Raw genomic sequence first — 26,475 nt, 5'->3', positions numbered from 1 at the left:
GTTAGGTGTTTGAATGAAGAAGGAAGAAAAAGGCAAGGGTTAGGGCTTCGGCCAAGAGGCCGAGAGGGAGGAGCCGAGAGGGAGGGGAGGGAGGTGAGGTGAGGGTGGAATGGTGGAGTGAAAATGAAGTGCTATGATACTTGTGTTTGTTTTTATGACTTTGTTTTGACTAAAAGTGAGTGGATTTAGTAAATGACAAAAGTAACCTTCTAGCTAAAGTTAGGTAAATTTGCATGCAAGGTCAGAGTGGTAAATCGGCTAGTTGAATGAGAGTGAGTGGGGTTGGAATTGTCTTTTTAGCCCTTTAGTTGAATGGGAAGGTATTTTCATGCAAGGATATTCATGTAATTTTCTAATTACCTAACAACTAATTTTCAAAGATCTATTTTTATAAAATAAAATAAAAGTTCAAAAATTATAAAATTTATACCATAAAATAACTTAGATTTTTAGAAATTTTATGAGATCACTTTTGATATTTATGAATGAAATAATTTTTAAAAGATAATTTTCCATGGTAAAGAATATTCCATTATAAATCAAAAATAGGAGAAATTAATAAAACTATCGCTTTGAAAAATTCATATTCTGAGTAAAGCAATTTATAATGCAGCAACTGCATTCACACAAGTGTATAATCAAATAGGTATATTTATATTCGATTCAAATATTATACAAAGTTCGCAAATAATATTTGTGGCGCCCTCCAAACCCGGGTCAGAAGTTTGGGGTCCACACACACACGCCTTATTTATAACCTGCTTATAACAATAATAAAGATAACAATAATATGCAGTGACCATATTTACCATCTAGTACGGATCGCAACAGGTTAAAGTATGCACACAATCCACACATCTACTTATATTACATACTGTTCAAATCCCAACTATTCCAAACTCAAAACTGAGTATTAAACATTATTACAAACTTTTACAGACTTAAATTATCCCAAAAGAAACCTACTAGCTTAGCTCGATCAACCTGAACCCCTAGCTCTCGCGCTGGACTGGGGATCCGCGGTACCAAATGGTTCCTTCTTAACTGGAAAAGAACAGAAACAATATCGCACAAATGAGCTAACTAGCTCAGCAAGTCACAATGACAAAACTGAGAATAATGATCATCAAGTGAACATGATTATGATATCAAGTGAACAATGGATTATGATTTAGAATTGGATATTATATTTTCATGTTAAAAACCAAGGTTAGGTTGCTGATCAGTCATGCACTAACCCCGAGCAAAGCACATAGCACTGCTTTAACTACTGGATCCAAGACACACATTGGCCTAACTTGACCATTATATGGTCTGACCACGAATCTGGTCCATAATTTTATAAAAACAATCCAATTCTAACATAATAACAGAATAAGCAATAATAATCAATAACCAGAATTATTAACAACAATGAGTGTTTAACAATGAAAGGGTTTCAATCCTTGTAAGGATCAATAAGGTAATTTCAAAGCTTGGATGCTGGGTAATGAAAGAATTGGATAACAAAGGAATCAATATTTCAGGGTTTCAAGGATTTGGTCTTTCAAAGCATAAAATACAAAGATTTGATTGTGTAAGCAATCTGGTTCAGTGTTTAATATTTAGTTTGTATGTATTTATGGAGTAGGATCGTATACTTGAGGTTCGTGTTTGGGTATACAACAATCAATGGTCTAGAAAGAATCAGGTTACAACTCAAGATCAATAACTGGAATCAAGGTTTAGGGTACAGTATTTCAAAGCACTTGCAATATCAACAAAACTATCAAGTACTACAATATCTCGAGAAAGTTCAGAACACTTGCCTGGTATTAGCTTACTACACTGCACTCGCTTCCAATCACAATCGTCTTACTCCTCAATTACCTGTTTGCCTTTCCTACGCCTTGCCTCTTCTGCTCACATATCATAAGCATCTATCAATAATCGACTCATAGAGTTCTATTCAACACATACTTCTATCTACCCTTCGTTTTACCCAAATCCGATTAACGGATTGAAAGTTATGCAATAATCAAGTAAACACCGAATATATAGACTGATATTCAATCAACAAGTCACATATAGCACATAATACATCACGTAATCAATGATATATTTTTTATAAATAAGTCTCGGGTCATAAATAGGCTTTCTGGTATTTAAAATAATTTTAAAACATTTTTCGGAATTAAAACGGGTCGTTGGATCAATTTCGGGTTAATAAACAGGGTTCGGTTGGCCAATTCTGGCTCCCAAACAATTTTATACTAATTATCGAGCCTTGTAAATAATTTAGAATAATATTTTAAAGCTCGAAACTATTTTTCGGAATTTTTAAATCATTTTTAAATAATTAAATCTAATTAAATAATTAACTAAAATCAATTAATAATTAATTAAATTAATTAATCAATTAATTTTCGAATTAATTGACCAATTAATCAATTAAAAATTAACTGAAATTAATTAACTAATTAATTCAGATTTATTTTTGAATTAAAAATAATTTTCAGAATTAAAATAATAATTTTTAGAAATTTAAAACGAATTTTTTATAATAAAAATAAATAGAAAATATGATTTTTGAGTATTTTTAAAACAGGAATTCCAATTTTTGCAAAGTCTGGAAACTTGGGGGACCAAACTTCCTCGTTTTCAAAAGTACAGGGACCAAACTGTAATTTTGCAGTTCCAGTCGCCGGAAAAGTGGGGGTGGCCGGAGAACTCACCTCCGGCATCCTCCCACCACCATCACCTCCAGAATTAAACTACAGATTACCAGGAACATATCCATGCAAACAAATCATTCTAATCATCCCTGTTCTGGCCGGAAATTGGCCAAGAACATCGCCGGTTTCCGGCGAACATCGGGAATTTTAAAAACACAACTCCCTACGATTCAGAATCTGGTAGAACACTTCAAATCCTTCATTTTGGTTACTCAAGCTTTGAAAACAGAGATCAGTAACGTCTTCGTTTTGCTGTTTCATTCTTAGAACAGTTTATATAATTAGGGTTTTTCTCTGAAAATTATAAAATTAACTATCTGCAAATGATTTTGATACGGAATAAAATACGGTAAAAGGATATTTATAATTACGAAAAATTAGTATCCCGTTGGATCATTCCGGATATAAAACGGTACGTTTATTTATAAAAACTGATCCAAACGGTATCAGTTTTCGGGATAATTATCCAAACCAGTACAATTTGTACTGCGGTCTTGGTCTCAGCGCCTGCTTACACGTACTACGAAGTGATAATTGAGATAGTTTAATAAAAACTCCCGTTTATCGAAAATACGGGTTTTATTGATTTACCGAAACAAATATTGTATCGAAAATATTGCGCCGGGACCGGCGCAGAACAAACCGTACGCCGGATCGAAAAAGTCGAAACATGGAATATGCTCGGAATATTACAATTAGGTTAGGAAGGAGTTCTCGGAAGAGTTTTCGGGTTCCAAAAACGTAACAACGGATGACGTCTATTGGTTCCCGTTTTTATAAAATAGATTTTAAATACTCGGAAAAAGATTTTATAAATTTCATATGATCCTTATAAATCCATAAATCAACATAAAAATAATTAGGAAGATATGACAATTATCTATGTTTTATTTTGGACATATAAAAATTAAAATACTCAATTAATATTATTTTTGAATATCCAAGTACAGATAACACTTAACAATTAACTCACAGAATAGATACTGAACACACATAATAATTATTTAATAGCAAAATAATTACACGATATATCTCGGATATTACAATATTACACAAAATGCCGGTCGTAACATCCTCTCCCCCTTAAAGGATTCTGTCCTCAGAATAACAGATGAGGATACCGGGAATGCATATCAGACTCTAACTCCCAGGTTGACTCTTCGACCTTGAGGTTCCTCCAAAGTACTTTTTCCAACTTCACCGACTTATTTCTAAGACTCTTTGCTTGCCAGTCGAGTATTTTGACAGGTTGCTCCAAAAATGACAGGTTTGCCTGAATTTCTATAGGTTCATATTCTATCACATGGTTGACATCAAGATTGTACTTCTTAAGCAATGACACATGGAACACATTATGAACATGCTGATACTGAGGCGGTAAGGCTAACTCATAAGCCACCTTCCTCACTTGACTTAAAATTTCAAAAGGACCACTATATCTAGGTGCTAACTTCCCTTTCTTGCCAAATCTAGACAATTCCTTCTTTGGTGATACTTTCAGCAAAACGGCTTCACCCACTTGGAATCTGACATCCTTGCGCGCTGGATCCGCATACTTTCTTTGTTTATCTTGAGCAGCAAGTAACCTCTTCTGAATTAATTTGACTGTCTCATGCAATTGTTGTACCAATTCTGGGCCTAGAATCTTTCCTTCTCCCACTTCATCCCAACTAGTTGGTGATCTGCATTTCCGTCCGTATAAAGCTTCGTATGGTGGCATGTCAATACTGGAGTGATAACTGTTGTTATAGGAGAATTCTACCAATGGCAGGTGGTCATCCCAACTTCCAGTAAAGTCAATTACAAAACTACGTAACATGTCTTCGATTGCTTGAATTGTCATTTCGCTTTGACCGTCAGTCTGCGGATGATACGTCGTACTCATTGTTTAACTTCGTGCCAAGACTTTCTTGAAATTGCTTCCAGAATCTCGAGTTAAATCGGGGATCTCTGTCTGAAACTATCGATACGGGCATGCCATGTTTTAATACTGATTTCATGCACATACAGATGGACCAATCTGTCCAAAGAAGACCTCTCGTTGATTGGAAGAAAATGCGCCAACTTCGTAAGGCGATCAACTATAACCCATATAGCGTCATGTCCGGATTTCGTTCGCGGTAGTCCCACTATAAAGTCCATAGAAATATTTTTCCATTTCCATTCTGGAATCTTTAGGGGCTGAATTAATCCGCTTGGTCTTTGATGTTCTGCCTTCACTTTCTGACAAGTATAACACTTCACAACCCATTCTGTCACTTCTCGCTTCATGTTTGGCCACCAAAAGTTCTGCTTTAAGTCTTGGTACATTTTGGTGCTTCCTGGATGGATTGAAAATCTTGAATTGTGGGCTTCTTGCAATATCTCATTCTTCAATTCAGTCACATGAGGAATCCAAATTCTTGAGGAAAACCTTAATATACCTTGCTCATCTCTTTGAGTCCCAATCTCTTCCCCGGTTGGCTGATTTCTTTCCTGCTGCATTACTTTTTCCTGACATTTCTTTATCTTTCCAATAATGTTGGTTGAAAAGTCATAGTACGACAAACCTCTTCAACTATTCCACAATCACAAAGTTCCAATTCAAATCTCTTAATCTCTTCAGACAATTCTTTTGGTATTGTTATCCTATTCAGTCTTTCCTTCCTACTCAAAGCATCGGCTACCATGTTCGCCTTTCCAGGATGATGATTTATCAAACAAGCATAGTCCTTAATTAGTTCCAACCATCTCCTTTGCCTCATGAGCTCCTTCTGAGTGAAAATATACTTTAAACTCTTGTGATCCGTGTAGATCTCACACTTTTCTCCGTAAAGATAATGTCTCCAAATCTTAAGTGCAAATACTATGGCTGCTAGTTCCAAGTCATGCGTAGGGTACTTTAATTCATGTGGTTTTAACTGTCTTGACGCATACGCAATCACCTTGTTGTGTTGTATTAGCACGCAACCCAGACCCTTATGTGAAGCATCACTGAAAATCACAAAGTTTCCTTGATCGTCTGGTAGTACCAACACCGGAGCTATAACCAACCTCTGCTTAAACGCTTGAAAGCTATTCTCACATTCTGCATTCCATTCGAACTTTTGATTCTTCCTAGTTAACTTAGTCAATGGCGTGGCAATTTTCGAGAAATCTTTGACAAATCTTCTATAATATCCTGCCAATCCTAGAAAACTTGTCTTTGGCCTTTCCCAACTCATAATTGCCTCAATCTTTGCCGGATCTACTTTAACTCCTTTACTTCCAATAACATGACCCAAAAATTGAACCTCCTTTAACCAAAACTCACACTTAGAAAACTTGGCATACAACTTCTCTTGTCAGAGTATATCCAATGTTATCCACAGATGTTGTTTATGTTCTTCTTCCGACTTTGAATAGATAAGAATGTCATCAATAAATACCAGTACAAACTTGTCAAAATACTTCTTAAATACCCGGTTCATCAGATCCATAAATGCTGCTGGAGCATTAGCTAACCCAAAAGGCATTACTAAGAATTCAAAATGTCCGTATCTTATCCTAAATGCAGTCTTTGGGATGTCTTCTTCTTTGATCTTTAATTGATGGTATCCTGATCTTAAGTCAATCTTGGAAAAGCACTTTGCTCCTTTCAGCTGATGAAATAGGTCATCTATTCTTGGTAGCGGGTATCGCTTCTTAATCGTCACCTTATTCAACTCCCGATAATCTATACATAGCCTCATGCTTCCATCTTTCTTCTTTACGAACAGAACAGGTGCTCCCCATGGCGACATACTTGGACTTATCACTCCTTTGTCCAACAATTCTTGTAGCTGGCTTGTCAACTCTTTCATTTCTGCTGGTGCCATCCTATATGGGGCCTTTGAAACTGGTTCCATGCCTGGAGCTAAGTTGATCTCAAACTTAATTTGTCGATCTGGCGGTAAACCTGATAGTTTGTCTAGAAACACATCTGGAAATTTGTTGACTACGGGAATATCTTCTGTGCTGAGGCTGTCTCTTTCTGAATCTACTACATAAGCTAGAAATGACTCACAACCTTTCCTAAGCAACTCCTTAGCCTGAACGATTGTAAGAAATAGTTGCTCTTGCCTCTGTCCCTTAAATACTACTTTATTTTCACTATCTGTCTTTAAGTACACCTTCTTAGACTTATAATTTATCTGAGCGTTGTTCTTCCCTAACCAATCCATGCCTAAGATTATATCGAGCTCCCCTAACTTGAAAAGTATCAAGTCGGCTGAAAATTTATATCCCGAGATATCAATCTCACACTTAGGACAAAGTTGACTTACCGGAATCTTCTCTTGATTCGCAATTACCACTTTTACTACCTCGTTCATGGTCATTTTATCACATTGAAGTTTATCAACAAAAGTTTCTGATATAAAAGATCTCGTTGCTCCAGAATCAATCAATACTTTAGCTTCAACATTATTTAATAAAAGAGTACCTGCTATCACCTCAGAATTCTGAACAGCATCCTTCATTTTCAAAGCAAACATCCTTGCCTGCTTGCGGAGTTGTTGTAGGTTGTGGAGGTAATGCCAATACCTTAGTTGGTATGCTTGCACTGGTGCTTGCCACGTTCATTAGAGCTTTGACGGGTCCAGTTGACTTGCACTCCCTAGCTATGTGTCCAGTCTTTCCACACTTGTAGCATGTGACTCCCGGCTTCGGCATCTTACACTCGTTAGCCAAATGTCCCTTCTGGTTGCATCTATAGCATGTCATGTTCAGCTTATTACACACTCGTGGGTGTCTTTTTCCACAATGCTTGCACTCTGGCCTCTGAAATCTATTTTCTCCAACTTGCCCTTGGCTTGCCTGGTTGTTCCCTTTTGATTTTTGTCTTTTATTCAAATTTCCCTTCTTCTGAAAATTCCTGCCTTTGTGGAATCCAATCCTTTTCACACTCCTATCTTGTGAGCTTCCAGCTTCAGACTTCTCTCCGTAAAATGGAACCTTCTTTTTTCTTGTTATCTTTTTCCTTCCTTGACTGCATCCCATTACCCTCAATCAGAGCAGTTTTCTGTTCTACTCCTGCATAAGTATCAAGCTCAAACATAGCCACTCTATCTCTGATCCAAGACTCTAATTCTTGTTAGAATCTCTTTTCTTTTTCCTCCTCACTGTTGATATACTTTGTCACAAACCTTGACAGCTCTGTAAACTTCTTCTCATACTCCAATATAGACATACTCCCTTGCTTTGGTTCAAGAAATTTAAGCTCCATCTGATTCTGCATGTACTTAGGGTAATACTTGTCCAAAAAATAACTTCTTAAACCTTTCCCAAGAAACTTGCTGATTTGCCTCCATAGCTCTCACTGAATCCCACCAATAAATGACTTCACCCTTCAGGAAGTAAGTAGCATATGGTGTCTTCTGATCGTCCCCTAATTTTACCAATTCAAAAGCTCTTTTCATTTCCTTAATCCATGTGTTGGCTATTACTGGGTCAGTGGTATCATGAAATGCAGGTGGATTCACATTCTGAAAATCTTTGAAAGTGACAACTTGTCGAGGTGGTACTGGTGGATCAGGTGGTTGGTGTGGTTCACGGTTATCTTGGTTTTCAAATTGTTGTTGAAGAGTTCTTTGTTGTTGAGCTATATCATTTGTTTGCTATTGTAAGGTTTCCATTAATCGAAGAATATTAGGATCTGTGGTAGATGTGGTTGTTGGGTTCTTCTTTTTGGGTGGCATGATCCTGAAATAAAAGTTTTATCAAAACAGGTATGAACAATAAGATAATTCGAGGATAAGGTGTCACATGATATTCTGTTCACATATGAGGTCGAGTTTTTAAATTAAACAATAAGGGTGATGCATATAAAGGCGTAAAATAATTGAAAGCAAATAAAACGATAGTGCATAATAATTGAAATTTTAAGGTCAAGGTACATCAAGATTAGAATAAAGTCTGAATCTAGGAATAACATGCTTATTTAAAGGAAACAATAGGGAATTCTACAAAGTCCGATAATACAACAACATGAAAGGTAGATAATGGAAAGAACTAAGGCTCCACTCCGTCAGAACGGGGTTTGGTAGTCTTCTCCTCTCGAAGCGTCTTCCCAATACTCTGGAGCTCGTCCGCAATCTGGAGGGTATACTAGCTGGTACGGTCTCGGTGCGATGACATCTCCTCAAGCTTAGTTTTGACGTACTGAACCAAAGTCTCAAGTATCACAGTCATCTGCTCCTTAGGCTTCCCTTCATAGTTTCAGCTGTCCGAATACACGTTCTTCAATCGGTCTAACAGTCGGTCGTACTTGCCCTGAAGCATGTCGAACTCGCGCTTCAAGTCAGCATACACAGAGAAAGCAATAGTGTCAGCCGACCCAGAGGATGACGAGGAATGCGCCCTTTGCTGACAAACAATACATAGATATATATAAGAGGAGTATTAATGATTGATTCGCTTAACCTACTATCTCACATAATATCCTATAACTTATACATATATCCTATAACCTATTTGGGCTGTCAAGGGACTCTAAACCGTAGCTCTGATACCAAAAACTGTCACGCCCCAACTTAACAATATAATATACAAATTACTACAATAGATAATAAAAGAAAGTAAATACAACCGAAATCCAAGATCTTACAGTTTAGGGTTTGGAACAGCCCAACAATATAAATTATTTCAACCTGATTTCTAATATCGAGTCCTCACACAAAACGATCACTAATCTACCTGAGCTCAAACATATGCATCGGCATCACAAGTCTTACGCGCTGTCTTATTGAATCTAACCATATCTGCTAGCTGAAATATCAGGGTGAAAGAAAGTAGTGAGCCAAATGCTCAACAAGTGCTATACAATACAATACAAAACATAAATCGAGATATAAGAATAACAATGTGAAGGTAGAGCTAATAATAGCAAGAGATAAACTTTTGCGTGATGGCATCTTTTATTCAGTAATAAAACCATTCAAACCATTTCTTTATCAAAAACTATTTTATGACGCTACGGATTACAGCCGGTGATCAGCCGCGAAGTAATCCCAAACCTTGCTGGGTTCTAGAACATTAATGGGATCCCTAGGCAACTTTTAAGCCTACAAATTAAGAGCAGAAAGGACTTGCGTCTCAGTCCAGATCCACTATTTAAAGAAAATAATTGTCCCCCTTTGGGACTGCAAATCATATTTTTAACTTTTTATTTTATTAAAAACCGATGCCAGGTGATAGATAATTTCCTAAACAGTGAGCATCTTTATCAAGGGTTCTAGATCAACTTTGAAGCACAGGGAAAAGGTCCACGAAATTTCAAGGCCATGATCAACTAGACTATACATCATCAAGGGAATTGCAAGGTTTCTATATACAAGGATTTTGACAGTGAGATTTAGCAAGGTTATCGGATAGTATGAAGGAACAAGGGCAAACGTGGTTCTAGGTAATGTTTTTAGGTAAGGCGTAGGTATTTAAAAATACAAAGAAAGTAAGCATTAATGGTTCCAAATGAGGTATAGGTATTAAAATATAGAGAAGGTGAGCATTAACTCAAGGTATAACAGAGTGTCATGCTTTAGGGTAAAGATAGGGTTATCAATCAATCAAGGATAATCGTTAAGAAATGACTGACTTTTAGGTATTAAGATAAGGTTACTGAGTATAACTTGCACATGGTTCATTATCACAATTACTTGGGTTTACTAGCTGTTGGGATTTATGCATACACGGAAGCGTGGATTACAATTAAAATGCATAAAAACCCATATAAACATATATAATTCGTGAATAAATCGAGGGATCGATTACTAACCTTTAAAAGCGATCTAAGAATGATGAACGGAGATCCCTAGCAGCTGCTCCTCAAGTGTGAAGCACTCCACCGGTATCCACCAAGAGATCGAAGTATTGGAGGGAGGAAGAGGTTGAGAGAATTAGGGTTGCCTCCTTTTATTTTCTTCTTTAGAATTAGGGTTTATTTTTGGGTTGAGGCAAATAGGGTTTATAATAGTATATTTATAGGCAAAAATTTCAGCTGAAAATTTTCCCATAAAATATTATTATTATTAACCCTTTAATTGATTATTCTCATTAACCAATTAACTAATAATTAAAACACCCTATATCATTAATCCTTTTTCTAAACACTTTAGAAAATAATTCTCTCACTTGATTTAATTTCCAAAAGTTAAATTCTTAATTAACAATATTAAGAACTTTTTCTTAATTAATTTATAATTAATTAAATCTCATTTAATCAACTATTAAATTTGCAAATTAATTATTTATTTCATAAATAAATAATTACCAGCCATCATTAATTAATTCCTCCACCATTAAATCATTCTCTTTTATGGTGTGACCCTATAGGTTCAATATTAAGCCGGTAGTAGAAATAAATAATGATAAAACTATTTTATCATTATTTATATAAATTCTCTAATTCATTAAATATGATTTAATTAATAAATTAATCATATTTATTCTACATCGTGAGGGATACTTCTCAGCATATCGCGACTATCCGGATAATACGAATTCACTGCTTAGAATACCAAGAACCTATTCAGTGAATAGTTACCTTACCATTAATTCCTTCTACCCTACAATGTCATGATTAAATACAAGGCAAGGAACTCGTGTCAAGCCTATCTTATTTAATCATATGCTTTCCCATTAACTATGCTTAGTTCTAATTAATGTGAATTAGAAACTCCTTTCTAATTTCATTCACTCTGGCCAGAGATTCCTGAACTAGCATAAGTGGATCAACATTGAACATTCTCTTCCTTCACTGGAAGGGGTAGATCCTTTATTGATTATACACTATCTTCGTGTACAAATTCCTACACCCAGTAGAGCCCTTATTATTGTCCCTAGAGACTAAGAACTAAACCAAATTATAGTTCAGTGTACACAAGATGACTATGATGACCTCAAGTCTAAGGATACTTGTACAACTATCACTATGTGAACATCTGTTGACACGTGAGTGAACTCCATCAGTTGTTCAGCTGTGTGAGTCATGTTCAGTGAACTTATTCTGTAGTAAGCACATACATACTAGCTATAGTGTCATCACACAAATGTCTATGAGAACATACATCCTTCATAATGAAGCAAGCATAGTATGTACCGATCTTTGCGGATTACTAATTACCAGTTAGTAATCTTATGACCAGGAACTATTTAAGTTCAGAGTTATCATCTTTTAGGTCTCATTATTATGATCTCAACATAATCCATAAAAAGCTTTACTCTAAACTATGGTATATCTTATTTAAACATTTAAATAGATAAAGCCCGCAATAAAACCAAAATAAGTCTTTTATTAATATCAATGAAATCAAAACAGATTACATAAAAGTTATTCCTAAATCATCATACATGATTGGACTTAGGACACATCTCTTTCAATCTCCCACTTGTACTAAAGCCAATCACTCTGGTATCTAATACCCATCTTGTCTTTATGACGATCAAAGTGACTTTGAGAAAGTGGCTTTGTTAAAGGGTCTGCTATGTTGTTATGTGTGTCAACTCTCTTGACGTTGACATCTCCTTTTTCAACAATCTCCCTAATCAGATGAAAGCGCTGCAGGACATGCTTGGAATTCTTATGAGATCTTGGTTCCATAGCTTGTGTTATTGCTGCGTTGTTATCATAATACAACACAATAGGCTCCTCAATGCTAGGAACAACTCCCAACTCAGAAACAAATTTCCTCATCCAAACGGCTTCTTTTGCAGCCTCACTTGTAGCTATATATTCTGCTTCCGCTGTGGAGTCAGCCGTTGTAGACTGTTTGGAATTCTTCCAACTAATCGCACCACCATTCAGAGTAAACACGTACCCTGACATGGATTTGCTATCATCACTTTCTTATTGAAAACTAGAGTCAGTATAACCCTCTATTTTCAACTCAGATTCACCACAAAACAAGAAAAATATCTTTATTCCTTCGCAAGTACTTAAGGATATTCTTCACTGCTTTCCAGTGGTCTTCACCTGGATCGGACTGATATATGCTCGTCACACTAATTGAATAAGCAACATCAGGCCTAGTACATAACATCGCGTACATGATAGATCCTATTGCTGAAGCATAAGGAATCTTACCCATACGTTCTCTTTCCTCAGGTGTCTTAGGAGACATCTTTTCGGAAAGGGACACTCCATGGCTCATCGATATGAGACCTCTTTTGGAGTTTTCCATGCTAAACCTTTTAAGCACTTTCTGGATGTATGTATCCTGGGTAGGACCTATCATTTTTCTAGATCTATCTCTATAGATCTTCATACCGAGAATGTAGGATGCTTCTCCCAAGTCCTTCATAGTGAAGTTCTTCGATAACCACACTTTGACTGATTGCAGCATCAGTATATCATTTCCTATAAGAAGTATGGCATACACATACAATACAAGAAATGTCACCGCGCTCCCACTAACCTTCTTGTAGACACATGGTTCATCTATGTTTTTGATAAAACCAAACTCTTTGATTGTCTCATCAAAACAGATGTTCCATCTACGAGAAGCTTGCTTTAAACCATATATGGTTCGCAACAGCTTACACACTAGGTGTTCATTTCCCTTGGAAAGAAAATCCTCTGGCTGTGTCATATACACTTCCTCTTCAAGTTTCCCATTGAGGAAGGCCATTTTCACGTCCATTTGCCAGATCTCATAGTCGTAGTAAGCAGCAATCGCAAGCAAAATCCGAATTGATTTTAACAGGGCTATAGGCGAAAAAGTTTCATCAAAGTCAATCCCTTGCCTTTTCTGAATCCTTTTGCCACGAGCCTGGACTTATAGGTCTCCACATGGCCATCTGCTCCAATCTTTCTTTTGTATACCCATTTGCACTCAATAGGCTTCACACCCTCAGGTGCTTCAACCAAAGTCCATACTTGCTTGGTATACATAGATTCCATTTCGGATTTCATGGCACTTTGCCATTTCTCTGAGTCAACACTACTCATAGCCTCATTATAGGTCATAGGGTCATCATCATCAATGATTGACAACTCATTGTCATTCTCAATGACAAGGCCATAATACCTCTCAGGTTGGCGAGACACTCTCCCTGACCTACGAATGGGCTGTTCCACAGAAGGTTGTTCAATCTGAATAGATGTTTCCATTTGAACCGTAGTAGTTTATGCTTCTTTAACTTCATCAAGTTCAATTTTGCTCGCACTGTTTCATTCAAGGATAAACTGCTTTTCCAAGAAGGTAACATGTCTGGAGACAAACACCCTATGATCGGTATAAAAGTAATACCCTAAAGTCTCTTTAGGATATCCCACAAAATTACATTTTACGGATCGAGATTCCAGCTTATCAGGGTCAACTTTCTTGACATAAGCTGGACATCCCCAAATCTTAACGTGTTTAAGACTCGGTTTCCTTTCTTTCCATATCTCATATGGAGTTTGAGGAACAGATTTGGAAGGCACCTTATTCAGTAAATATGCTGAGGTTTCCAATGCATAACCCCACAGGAATACTGGAAATTCGTATAGCTCATCATGGACCGAACCATGTCTACCAAAGTTCGATTTCTCCTTTCAGATACCCCCATTCAACTGTGGAGTATATGGAGGAGTCCACTGGGAGACTATACAATTTTCTTTGAGATAATCTAGAAAATCTCCATTCAAGTATTCACCACCTCGATCTGAACGAAGAGTTATAATGCTATGTTTGGTTTGTTTCTCTACTTCATGCTTATATTCTTTGAACTTTTCAAAGGCTTCAGACTTGTGTTTCATCAAATACACAAATCTGAATCTAGATCGATCATCTATGAAAGTAATGAAGTATGAAAATCCACCCGTGGCTTGCTGTAGACATTGGTCCACATACATCTGTATGTACCAATCCTAGCAAATCTGCAGCCCTCTCTCCATGTCCACTAAATGGATATTTGGTCATTTTACCCAATTGACAAGACTCGCATGTAGGATATGATTCAAAATCAAAGGGGTCAAGTAACCCTTCCTTATGTAATGTCCGCATTCTATTTTCACTAATATGACCAAGTCTGCAGTTCCACAAAAAAATGAGATTTTCATCATCCCTTTTTCTTTTATTAGTATGTTCAATTTGTAGTAAATTATGCTCTACGTTACATACATACAGACTATTATTTAAAATACCACTTCCATAAAGAACGTTATCTCTAAGAATTGAACATTTATTATTCTGAATAACAAACGAAAATCCAGCCAAGTCTAAAATGGGAATAGAAATAATATTCTTCACAATCGAGGGAACAAAATAACAATTATTTAAAACAATAGTCTTGCCCGTAGGCATATGTAAATGAAATGATCCTACAGCTTCAGCAGCAACTTTTGCTCCATTTCCCATCCGTAAAATCACCTCCTCTTCCTCAAGAGTCCTACTTCTCCTTAGTCCCTGCAACGAATTGGAAATATGAGAACCACAGGCAGTATCTTATACCCAAGTTAAAATTTGATTTAATGACATATTCAATTCAATCATTAACATACCTGAAACAGAAGCGGTAGTCTCACTACCCTTCTTCTTCTTCAATTCTGCAAGGTAAACCTTGTAGTTCCTCTTCCAGTGCCCCCACCTTGTTACAGTGAAAGCAAACAGCTTTGCTCTTGGGGTCTTCAGCTTTTGGTAGAACCGGCTTTTTGTCACCTACTTTCTTCTTCTTGGAAGGGTTCTTCTTCCTTTTCTTAGGATTGGAACCTTCACCACTTAGAAGAACATAACTCTTCTTAGGGGGAAAATTCGATTCCGCAGTCTTCAACATGTTGTGGAGTTCAGGCAGGCTGACATCCAGCTTATTCATATGAAAGTTCACAACAAACTGCGAGAACGAACCCGGAAGTGATTGCAAGACCAAGTCTTGGCTCAGCTCCCCATCCATGGCAAAACTAAGTTGTCCAAGATGTTCAATCAAATTGATCATTTTAAGTACATGGTCATTCACAGATGATCCCTCAGACATCCTACAACCGAACAGCTCCGTCGATATCTCATATCGAGCTGTCCACCCTGCCACATCATACAACTCTTGTAGATGCATAAGGATAGTGTGAGCATCCATATGCTCATGCTGCTTCTGTAGCTCAATGTTCATGGAAGCTAGCATGATGCATTGAGCAACATTTGCATCATCTATCCACTTACGATACACAACAAGTTCATCATTATGTGCATCATTAGCAGGTTCAGTAGGCTTAGGTGAGTCAAGCACATATTCCAGCTTCTCAACCCTGAGAACAATTCTCAAGTTTCGAAGCCAGTCAGCAAAATTAGGACCAGTCAACTTATGAACATCTAGTATACTCCGGAGTGATAGTGCAGAAGACATAACGTATATAGTAAATCTTTAAAGATGAACGCATAACAACACTTAGCAAATATTCAATTTCATTTCAAAATACTGTAGGAATCGGGTCTTTATTCATAAGTGGCTCCCACTAGTTTATCTAATTTATATAACCCCCTTAAGCTAAAAATTAAGCATTCATAACGCTAGTGGGAATAGGGATCCTACATTCCATCACACAACCTCGGCTGTAGCACGAAACGTCATGTGATGTTCAATAGGCAGACAACTCTTGTCAATTACATCTTATGTTATTACCTAATAAAACTTTAGCCTCTTGAATAATTGAGTCACGGCTGTAGCATGACAGACTCAATATTCTAAGTCAAGTCTAACCCAACATTTTATACAATTGAATCAGTCTCCAACGGCCCACGGCTACAGCACGTGACGACCTTTAGATTCTAATTCAATGTACACATCTCTATGTAATAGACAAGTATTTCTTATTTCGAAATCAAAGCCCTCGGCTGTAGCATGAAATGACAATGATTTAAAAATAAGAACTACTTTCTACCATGTTGGAAGGCTTTGACCGACACAAGCTCGTTGTGTCATTGGCCAATTACTACTTGATATTATTTAATTTTAGAGGGATTATATTATGTTACAATCATAATCATATTATAAAGAGATTCTTCCTTTTAAATTAAATATTTCAAATCAATAATCGATAATCAGATGATTCCCAGATCGGGGGGAGCATTGTCAAGAGGCGTCACTTAATACCCCTTTCTTACAGATCGAAATCTGTTTTTGATAGAATCATCCTTTCTCTCAATATAGAAAATTCATATTTAATTACGTGTTTCATAAACACAAGAATCTCATGATTGTATTCATAATATTAATATTAAAATTATGGAACACTTCCACTAAGCCTAGATCGTCTAACATACGCCTTATGTCAATTAAGTTCACCTAAATCTATCATCGCATGATAACTCAAGCATATATCACATATAAAATATAAAAGAACATATATCTAGGCATGTCATAACATTTAATGCAATTATATACAAATGTACGAATTAATCATGCATTTAATATTATCAAATAATGCATTAAATACACTCTATGGGCTATAAGCAGTTTAAAACTAATTTTTTAAAATTAATAAATTATTCCAGAAGGTGCATCTCGGAAAAACAAATCCAACGGTACCTTACACGTCTAAATCGGAGTTCGTATGCGTCCTAGGGAGCCAAAATAAAAATTCAAGCGCCTGACGACATCTGCTGACGTAACGCTGACGTCATCTGCTGATGCCGCGATGACGTCATCTGCTGACATCATCTGCCGATATCATCCACTGACGTCACGCTGACGTCATCTGCTGACGTCACAATGACGCCATCTGCTGACGTCACGCTGACGTCATCTGCTGACGTCACGCTAACGTCATCTGCTGACGTCGCCTGCTGACTCAGCGCCACCTAATATTCAGCAGCCAATCAGAATCAGCCACGTGTATTATTAATGTCATTAATCAGAAAATTATTTTCTGTTTGAATTAAACTTTAAAAAAATCAAAACAAATACTTTCTGGGATCTTAAAATTACAAAAAAAATATGTAAACTCTCAGAAAAATATGAAGAACCCAGATCTAAAATAAAAAGTACCATGTTTTAAATTTTTCGATTTAATTCATAATTAAATCGATATAGCCCTCGAATCAATAAATCGAATTAAAAATTCATACATGCATCAAAAATTCTGAAATTTTTACCATGAATCTAGATGCATACAACCTATGCTCTGATACAATTGTTGGGATTTATGTATACACGGAAGCGTGGATTATAATTAAAATGCATAAAAACCCATATAAACGTATATAAATAGTGAATAAATCAAGGGATCGATTACTAACCTTTAAAAGCGATCCAAGAATGATGAACGGAGATCCCTAGCAGCTGTTCCTCAAGTGTGAAGCACTTCACCGGTATCCACTAAGAGATCGAAGTATTGGAGGGAGGAAGAGGTTGAGAGAATTAGGGTTGCCTCCTTTTATTTTCTTCTTTAGAATTAGGGTTTATTTTTGGGTTGAGGCAAATAGGGTTTATAATAGTATATTTATAGGCAAAAATTTCAGCTGAAATTTTTCCCATAAAATATTATTATTATTAACCCTTTAATTGATTATTCTCATTAACCAATTAACTAATAATTAAAACACCTTATAATCATTAATCCTTTTTCTAAACACTTTAGAAAATAATTCTCTCACTTGATTTAATTTCCAAAAGTTAAATTCTGAATTAATAATATTAAAAACTTTTTCTTAATTAATTTATAATTAATTAAATCTCATTTAATCAATTATTAAATTTTCTAATTAATTATTTATTTCATAAATAAATAATTACCAGCCATCATTTATTAATTCCTCCACCATTAAATCATTCTCTTTTATGGTGTGACCCTGTAGGTTCAATATTAAGTCGGTAGTAGAAATAAATAATGATAAAACTTTTTTTATCATTATTTATATAAATTCTCTAATTCATTAAATAGGATTTAATTAATAAATTAATCATATTTGGTCTACATCGTGAGGGATACTTCTCAGCATATCGCGACTATCCGGATAATACGAATTCACTGCTTAGAATACCAAGAACCTATTCAGTGAATAGTTACCGTACAATTAATTCCTTCTACCCTACAATGTCATGATTAAATACAAGGCATGGAACTCGTTTCAAGCCTATCCTATTTAATCATATGCTTTCCCATTCACTATGCTTAGTTCTAATTAATTTGAATTAGAAACTCCTTTCTAATTTCATTCACTCTGGCCAGAGATTCCTGAACTAGCATAAGTGCATCAGCATTGAACATTCTCTTCCTTCACTGGAAGGGGTAGATCCTTTATTGATTATACACTATCTTCGTGTACAAATTCCTACACCCAGTAAAGCCCTTATTATTGTCCCTGGAGACTAAGAACTAACCCAAAGTATAGTTCAGTGTACACAAGATGACTATGATGACCTCAAGTCTAAGGATACTTGTACAACTATCACTATGTGAACATCTGCTGACACGTGAGTGAACTCCATCAGTTGTTCAGCTGTGTGAGTCATGTTCAGTGAACTTATTCTGTAATAAACACCTACATACTAGCTATAGTGTCACCACACAAATGTTTATGAGAACAGACATCCTTCATAATGAAGCAAGCATAGTATGTACCGATCTTTGCGGATTACTAATTACCAGTTAGTAATCCTACGACCAGGAACTATTTAAGTTCAGAGTTATCATCTTTTAGGTCTCATTATTATGATCTCATCATAATCCATAAAAAGCTTTACTCTAAACTATGGTATATCTTATTTAAACACTTAAATAGATAAAGCCCGCAATAAAACCAAAACAAGTCTTTTATTAATATCAATAAAATCAAAACAGATTACATAAAAGTTATTCCTAAATCATCATACATGATTGGACTTAGGACACATCTCTTTCACTAGCATGATAGGACTTTTAATTTACTTGCATAGCAATCTTCAAGTGGAGTTAAACTACTTGTAATAAATACTTGAGGATTCATGTCATTTTCATATACTGCGGATATAGATTCGAAACCACTTGGTTCATGTATATCAAGGTGAATTAAAATACTCGCATCGTATATATGAAGTAGTTATCACACACTTGCAGTGTAAACGAAAGAGGCAGGTTGAATCACTTGCCTTAAGAAAGGATGGACTTGACTGGCAGGTAGGAGCAACTGGAAGCCTTACTCGACCTTAATGGCAAGTTTACCCTTGTATCGAGATCCTACACAAATAATAATAACCTCATTATAATATATTCTTACCAACTCAACCTATTTGTAAACCAAAAGTTAAACATAATGGCACTTAGGCCTATACACACACAATTTATAATCACTTTATAATCATAATAGTACACATAGCCACATATGCTCACATACCATATTTAAGTACCAAATAATATCACACACACCATATTGCAACACCAGGCTTGGATGATCTCGCTTCACTTACTTAAGTCACTTGATCGCTAAACTAGACAAAATCTCCAAATTTTGGCCTCCTAACTCGATGTGCCTTTACTAAACCATCCAATTCCTATTGACCGTAACTTGGACCTTTCACTCTACTGACTTTATTCTATCTTGAAACTATGGTGGTCAACCAAAACTTCACTCCTAAATGCTCTAAAACTATGCAGTAAGTGAATGTGCTCATTATGGTAAATTTCAGAATGACATCTAAGGTTTCTTGGGTGCATTTGACACTCTTACACTTCAAGTTTACCTCCAAAACTTTTACACTAGACTCTCCTGATCAAAATCCAACTCCAAAACCTGATGTGGCTCAAGGGCCTAGCTTGGGCCTCCCTAGGACTATGCTTAAAGTCTATGCTTCCCCTGTTATTCTGGGCAGAAAAGGGTCCTGATTTGAACTAATCTGTGACACAGGATTCTAACTCAAATCCTATGAACTGTAATATCCCATATTTTTAGATATTATTATTATAATTATTTGGAATTATTTATGTGATTTTATGTGAATTTTAGTGAATTATATGATAAGTGGAATTGATGTTTGGGTGTTTATATGTGATATTATTTGAGTATTTCAATTTTTATGTGCTCAAAATAAAATATGGGATGAGTCTGTGTGTTACTTTATTGTTAATTTTGGGTAATTGTGGATACGAACCTTATTTGTATAATTAATTATTGAACGACATTATTTTGTTCTTAAAATGATTTTATTGATTATTTATTCTCATAAATGCTAAAATTATTTCTAAAATTATTTGTATTGTTTTATAATTTTATTTATTCGTTTTAGGAATTTATAAAATTTAGAAATTAATATTTTATTGATTATTTATCTTTAAATGATTGCCTGATTTCATCTAATTATAAAATCAGTATTAAATTCAGAAATGCTTCAAAAATCAAGAAAATTTTATTTTATTAACTTTTAAATATTTCGAGCATTTTAAATTTTTTCGTCAATTTTCTGGAATTGTTTTGTCTGCACCTCGATCCGTTAATGTCAACTTTCGGGATAAACCGGGTTTCAGAATCTTCGTGATTATCTATTAGTACACGCGTTTGATTTTAGGATGGGTTTGGCTGCGTGTCACTTTCTTGTTGGGAAGGAGTAATGGAAAAAATAAAACAACAAACACAATAACAAACAAAAAAAAAACACAGCCCCCCCCAGCTTTTTCTTTCTTCCCCGTCGCTGCTCCCCTCCCCCGCCTCTACTCCACCGCTTCAACGCCTTTCCTCCACCCCTCTTCTTTCTTTCTTTTCTTTTTGTTTCTTCCGTTCTTTAATTCAATCACCCTCTGAATTTAACCCTCAATCAGGTATATACTCTCATATACATACATATATATCTTCGGCTTGATTTCTTTTGTTTTAATCCTACAATTGATGTTGGGAAGATCGCGAATTCCTTGATAGTACGAGAACTGGGCTGCTTCGACGAACCAGAGGCTCGACCTCGATCTTCACCCGTGATTTGGGGTCGATCGGAGGTCAGCCGGCCGCCGGCAATGAACTCCGGCGAGTCGGCGGCATAAAATATTATTTGGTTTAGGTTGATTTTGCTTGTTAATTATAGTTATGAACTTGCTAATTGATTTTGTGTAGTTTCGAGTTGTGTAAGTCAATACTTGGTTGAATTTCGCTTATATATTCTTAGGCGGATTGAATGTCTAAATGACAACTACTATTCTTGATTTTATAAAATCTGAAATTTCAGTTGGTACAGATGATTTCCGGGTTTTTAGATTTATAACAATGGTGTAGTAGTGTATAACTTGAGTTTTGGTTCGTTAAGTGATTATGGCTTGACCCGGTTAATATATGTTTAAGTTATAATAGTTTATGGTGGTTTTAAATTTCAGTCTTGGTATTTTGAGTTGTTCTACAAAATTTTCAGATTTATACATAGTTATTTGAAGGATTATTAGTGAGTTATATGCATGATATGTTGTGAATTGTGTTGTCAAATCCGTTTAGAAATAAGCTGAGTTCTTGTTAAATTCGTAGCTTTTAACTAGTTCATCGTATGATAATGATTTTGCACTCTCTGGAAAGATAATGGAATTATCTACAATTTTCATTCTTTGTGTTTTTCCAAATTCGGCCTGAAATTATGATAAAATCTGCCATTTGTAAAATCTGTCCGGTTATTTCAGTTTGATACATCCTGACTTCAAAAATTCGTAGTAAATTCATTATTTTAGCTATGACTTTGAACTATACCAATTTTAAAAGCTTAATTCAGGATCTACAATTGTTACTTATAGTTCATTAATCAATTCTATGATTTAGGAGTCTCAAATACTAAGTTACTTGCGAAAACAGGGCTGAATCTGCTTATGCAGCTGTGTATTTTAAAGTTTCTGAATTCGTTACTTGGTCATTTTTAGCGAGCCTTACCATTTTGGAAAGGTCGCTAAATATCCTACAACTTTTATGTTTTAAACTTTTCTGTTTAAGTTCATCTAGGTGTTGTAAAATGTCATTCTTCCGAGGCTGGTTAACTTAAATTTTAGGTTCGGTAGCTATTTTGTATGTTATAACTCGACATATGGTTTTGTGCTAATATATGTGATTGATAGTCATTGTTTAATAGATTAAATATATGAACCTATAATATAGAAGTGTTGGTTAGTGATTTGATATGTGCTTTCTAGTTTATTAAATTATAGATTTAAGTTAGCATACTTGATGACATACTTGACTTGTGCACATGTACATTGACTTGTTATTTGTATATGTGATAGCAACGATGTGTCTTATGAAAATACATGTTAGTATATGCCTATTTGAGATTGAGTTTAGTTGCTAATTATTAGAGTGTGATTTGAATATGTGTATAGTTAGTCTATGTGATATATGTGTAAGGTGATTTATTTAAGTGTTTACTCAAGTTGAATTGGTGATGCTAAATTATATAACTGTAAGTTCAAATATTATAAATTATTCAGTATACTTAATTGTTTAGGTGCCGCAAGTCTGGGCGGGTAATTTTCCTTAAATGTTTAGGTGCCGCAAGTCTGGGCGGGTACTTTTCTTACTTGTTTACTTTTATGTTGCTGCAAGTTGAGGCAACTTTATTTTGTTTGTTTATAAGATTAAATTGTGGAATTGAAAAACAGGCGGATAGTCCTAATTACGAATACTTCATGCCAAAATTTTCTAAAATTCCCCTGTATCTAAATCTATTTGACTTATTTGATTTCAATGATTTGAAAGCATGTTATGATTGTTAGTCGTAACACGTATAGGATATGTTTGGGTAAGAACATTGAAATGACTTGTGGGTTGTATTTGTGGTGTGGTTATTTAGGGTATTGTCCATATTACAAATAGGTCATGCCGAATTTTTCGTAGAAATATTATCATAAGTTGCGCGTTCTCGTGTTAAATAATATTCTGAGTTGGTAGTAAGTTTTAAACTATAATATGTGCGACCTGTTATGTGATATATATATATATACATATATATCGCGAAAGGGTAGAAATAAGATAATCATTTCAGAAGGATACTAAAGTAGTATATTTTTGCTTATGATAGGATCAGGCATTAAGGGCGTGAGACCAAGAAAAAGAAAAGAAAAAGGGAGAGTTGCATAGGGGTTCAGTAGTTACGGATGGTTCGAGATTAACAGAACCATACGTTGGGGATCAAGACTGAAGTTGGATAAGATTTCGTATCAGATCCCAGTAACTGCATTAGCGACATATCAAAGAGTTAAGAATAAGAAATTGTGACGTCTTGAGAAAGCATCATGAGATATTTGTGTTTTTGCGAGTGTGACTAACTGCTAAAAACCCAAAGGCAAGTATTCCTAACCTTTCTCCTTAAATACTGCAAATATTTATTCGTTCCTATTCTAAGTTCAGAATAGTTAAACTGTTTTATATTTCGCTGCAATTACTCTTATTTATGCAAGTTCCTTTCACTATTATTCCTTTATCATCGATTGCTCTCTTGAGCAAGTACCCAAAGTGATTTGACATCAAAATACTCCACGGACTGGATGGTTACTATATATATATATATAAGGACCAGTGATGAGCTGGATCCTATGGGCCGGAGATGAACCGGACCCTTTAGGCCATAGTTGCCTGAGTACTCCTTATGTTGGTTGGGTCTATGCAGTTGGGTATAGATCCGCACTATATTCTGACTGATCAGCAGATTATAGTGCATATGTTGGTTTCTAGTATCCAGTCTAATTTATTGTTGATCGCCATTGACGGCATTCCTTCTTGAAAAGAAATTATGATTATGAATTAATTTCTTAGCACTCAGTTTCGGGAAAATTACAGTGTTTATAAATGAATTCGAAGTTCAGATTGTTGCTGCAGCATTTGTTGCTCAGTGATAATTAGAATCTTGAATGAATTGGGATCTTCTTAATTATTTAACCCGTCCTTATCAGGCTGGTTTAGCAGGCTAAGTCTATGGAAACTTAGTCGATAATGATGGATACTGAATAGTTAGGAATTTCTTGAACATTGATAAGTATTAATTTCTAGAGTTCGGTTTTGAATAAAGTTTATGATTCAATATATATTCATTGTTTCATGTTATTGTGGTTTACGATATTTCCGTAAACACTGTTTTACGAGTTTTATTCTCGTCAAGATTCAAAGTATTGCTGAAGCCTTTCGCTCAAAAGTATCAAAATGGTTTTGAATATAATTAAGGAATCAATTCTGGGATTCCTCAACTATAAAATTTTATGATTCAACAATTATGATTTTTTTCTATGTTCTGCGCTGATGCAGATGTCGGTTTTATATCAAAACGACCCTATATATGTTATAATTAACTTGCTGAGCATTTCTTTCGTTCATACTTGCCTGTTTTTAAATTTAACCTCCAGTGAGGATTAGCTTGCGTTGTTTAGCTGCATAATTCGAGGAAGCAAAGAAGAAGCTCTTGGAAGGTGGTTGGTCCAGGGTTTGCGGACTAGTGTAAGTTTTATTGTGTAAAGTTATTTATATTAGATTATATTATAGTTGTATATTTTATTTGGGCCTAGTATACTTCATTTCGAAGTTATACTAGTGGGTTTAGTTTTGAGTTGGAATTTATTGAAAAGAGTTTTAAAAGAAAGTGAGAAAATTTATTTGTTGAATTTGGATATCTTGTTTCTAGAACTGTAACCTTAAAAGATCTTGGATTAGTTTGGGGTCATTTATGATAAATATCTTCCGCTGGCATTTATTATTTGATTTAACAGGTTATTTTGGATTGAGGTTTCATCGTGACGACCAAATCCCCTGACCCCGGATTTGGGGGCGTTACAGGTTGGTATCAGAGCTGAGGTTATAGTAAACTAGAAACGAGAGTGTGTAGGAGTGTGTATAACTATGTGAGGACGTTTGAGCTCATATCGAGTTCCTATTGGACTATCAGATATAGTGCCAACGAGTAAGTTAAGATAGGCGCATTCGTTCGAGATGGTTGTGTTGAGCTGGACGGAACTCCGGGAAGCTGCAAACTTCTATTGTGGAATCTTCCGAGGCTACTACGATTCGACGACGATGAAGATTATCGATATCCTTGGAACATGAAGAAGCGTCTAGAATCAGATGGCGAGTCAACTGGAGAGTTCAAATTGAAGATAAATATTAAGACTTTGGCAATACCTTTTCTTTCTATAATTCCTTTTGACATCTCTCAAAAGAAGTGATTGTTAGAGGATATATTCCCTAACACTCATTTTCAATCCTATCTGTGTTTTAAATGTGTCAGAGGCTGTCATGAAGCCTATTTTTTCAGGTTTTGATAGCTCTGCCAAGTTATGATAATTTAACTTCCACTTTTCTTATTTGGTGGATGGTTTCTTGGTGATGTGACACCACTTGCTCATTTGGTGCCATAATTTTTTCTCTGGATTTCATTCCTTCAGAAATATCAGCTTTGAAATCTTTTCAGTTTTATTCATTTGATTTTCGATCACTTTGATATTCTTTTATTCTGACTGGGATAAACAACCCTAACTATAGGGGACACAAGGTATACCTGTCTGTGTGATAGGAGTTGGATGGGACGCCATCACTTGTGTGTATTGTGAATACATGAAGGTTAACAACCTTTAGTAGTGTCTTAATTTGGACACGCAATACCAAGTTCGTTTGATCATATTGATCTCTCAGTTATTCTTTTATTTCAACAATACTTTTTCTCAAATTCAGATTTTGGTTCCGTTATGGTATCAAATTCTTTTCTTTTTGAAATTCCATGATTTTGTCATCCCAAACATTCGAAGGTATGCCAATCAAGTTAAGCTGAGTTATCCTGGTCAAGTCAAAGCAGGGTTATGTGATGGGATTATCAAGAGCAACAGTGGATTGCAATGCGATTAAAATATCAGGGTGTATAGCGAAGTCATTCTGTT

The 26,475-nt window shown here is 35.5% G+C and overlaps 1 long non-coding RNA gene across 1 annotated transcript; it reads left to right on the top strand.

Moving 5' to 3' along the window:
• The first annotated feature begins 21,369 nt into the window (after window positions 1-21,369).
• On the top strand, window positions 21,370-25,380 carry LOC141700171 (uncharacterized). Its single transcript, XR_012566231.1, has 4 exons — window positions 21,370-21,647; window positions 23,637-23,900; window positions 24,955-25,045; window positions 25,315-25,380. It is a non-coding gene; the product is annotated as an uncharacterized LOC141700171 (long non-coding RNA).
• Window positions 25,381-26,475: the final 1,095 nt, after the last annotated feature.

This window comes from Apium graveolens, unplaced genomic scaffold, assembly GCF_009905375.1.
Source record: "Apium graveolens cultivar Ventura unplaced genomic scaffold, ASM990537v1 ctg1866, whole genome shotgun sequence".
NCBI classification, from domain to species: domain Eukaryota; kingdom Viridiplantae; phylum Streptophyta; class Magnoliopsida; order Apiales; family Apiaceae; genus Apium; species Apium graveolens.
The sequence above is the reverse complement of the archived record's forward strand: the minus strand, read 5'-3'. Positions and strand labels throughout refer to the sequence as shown.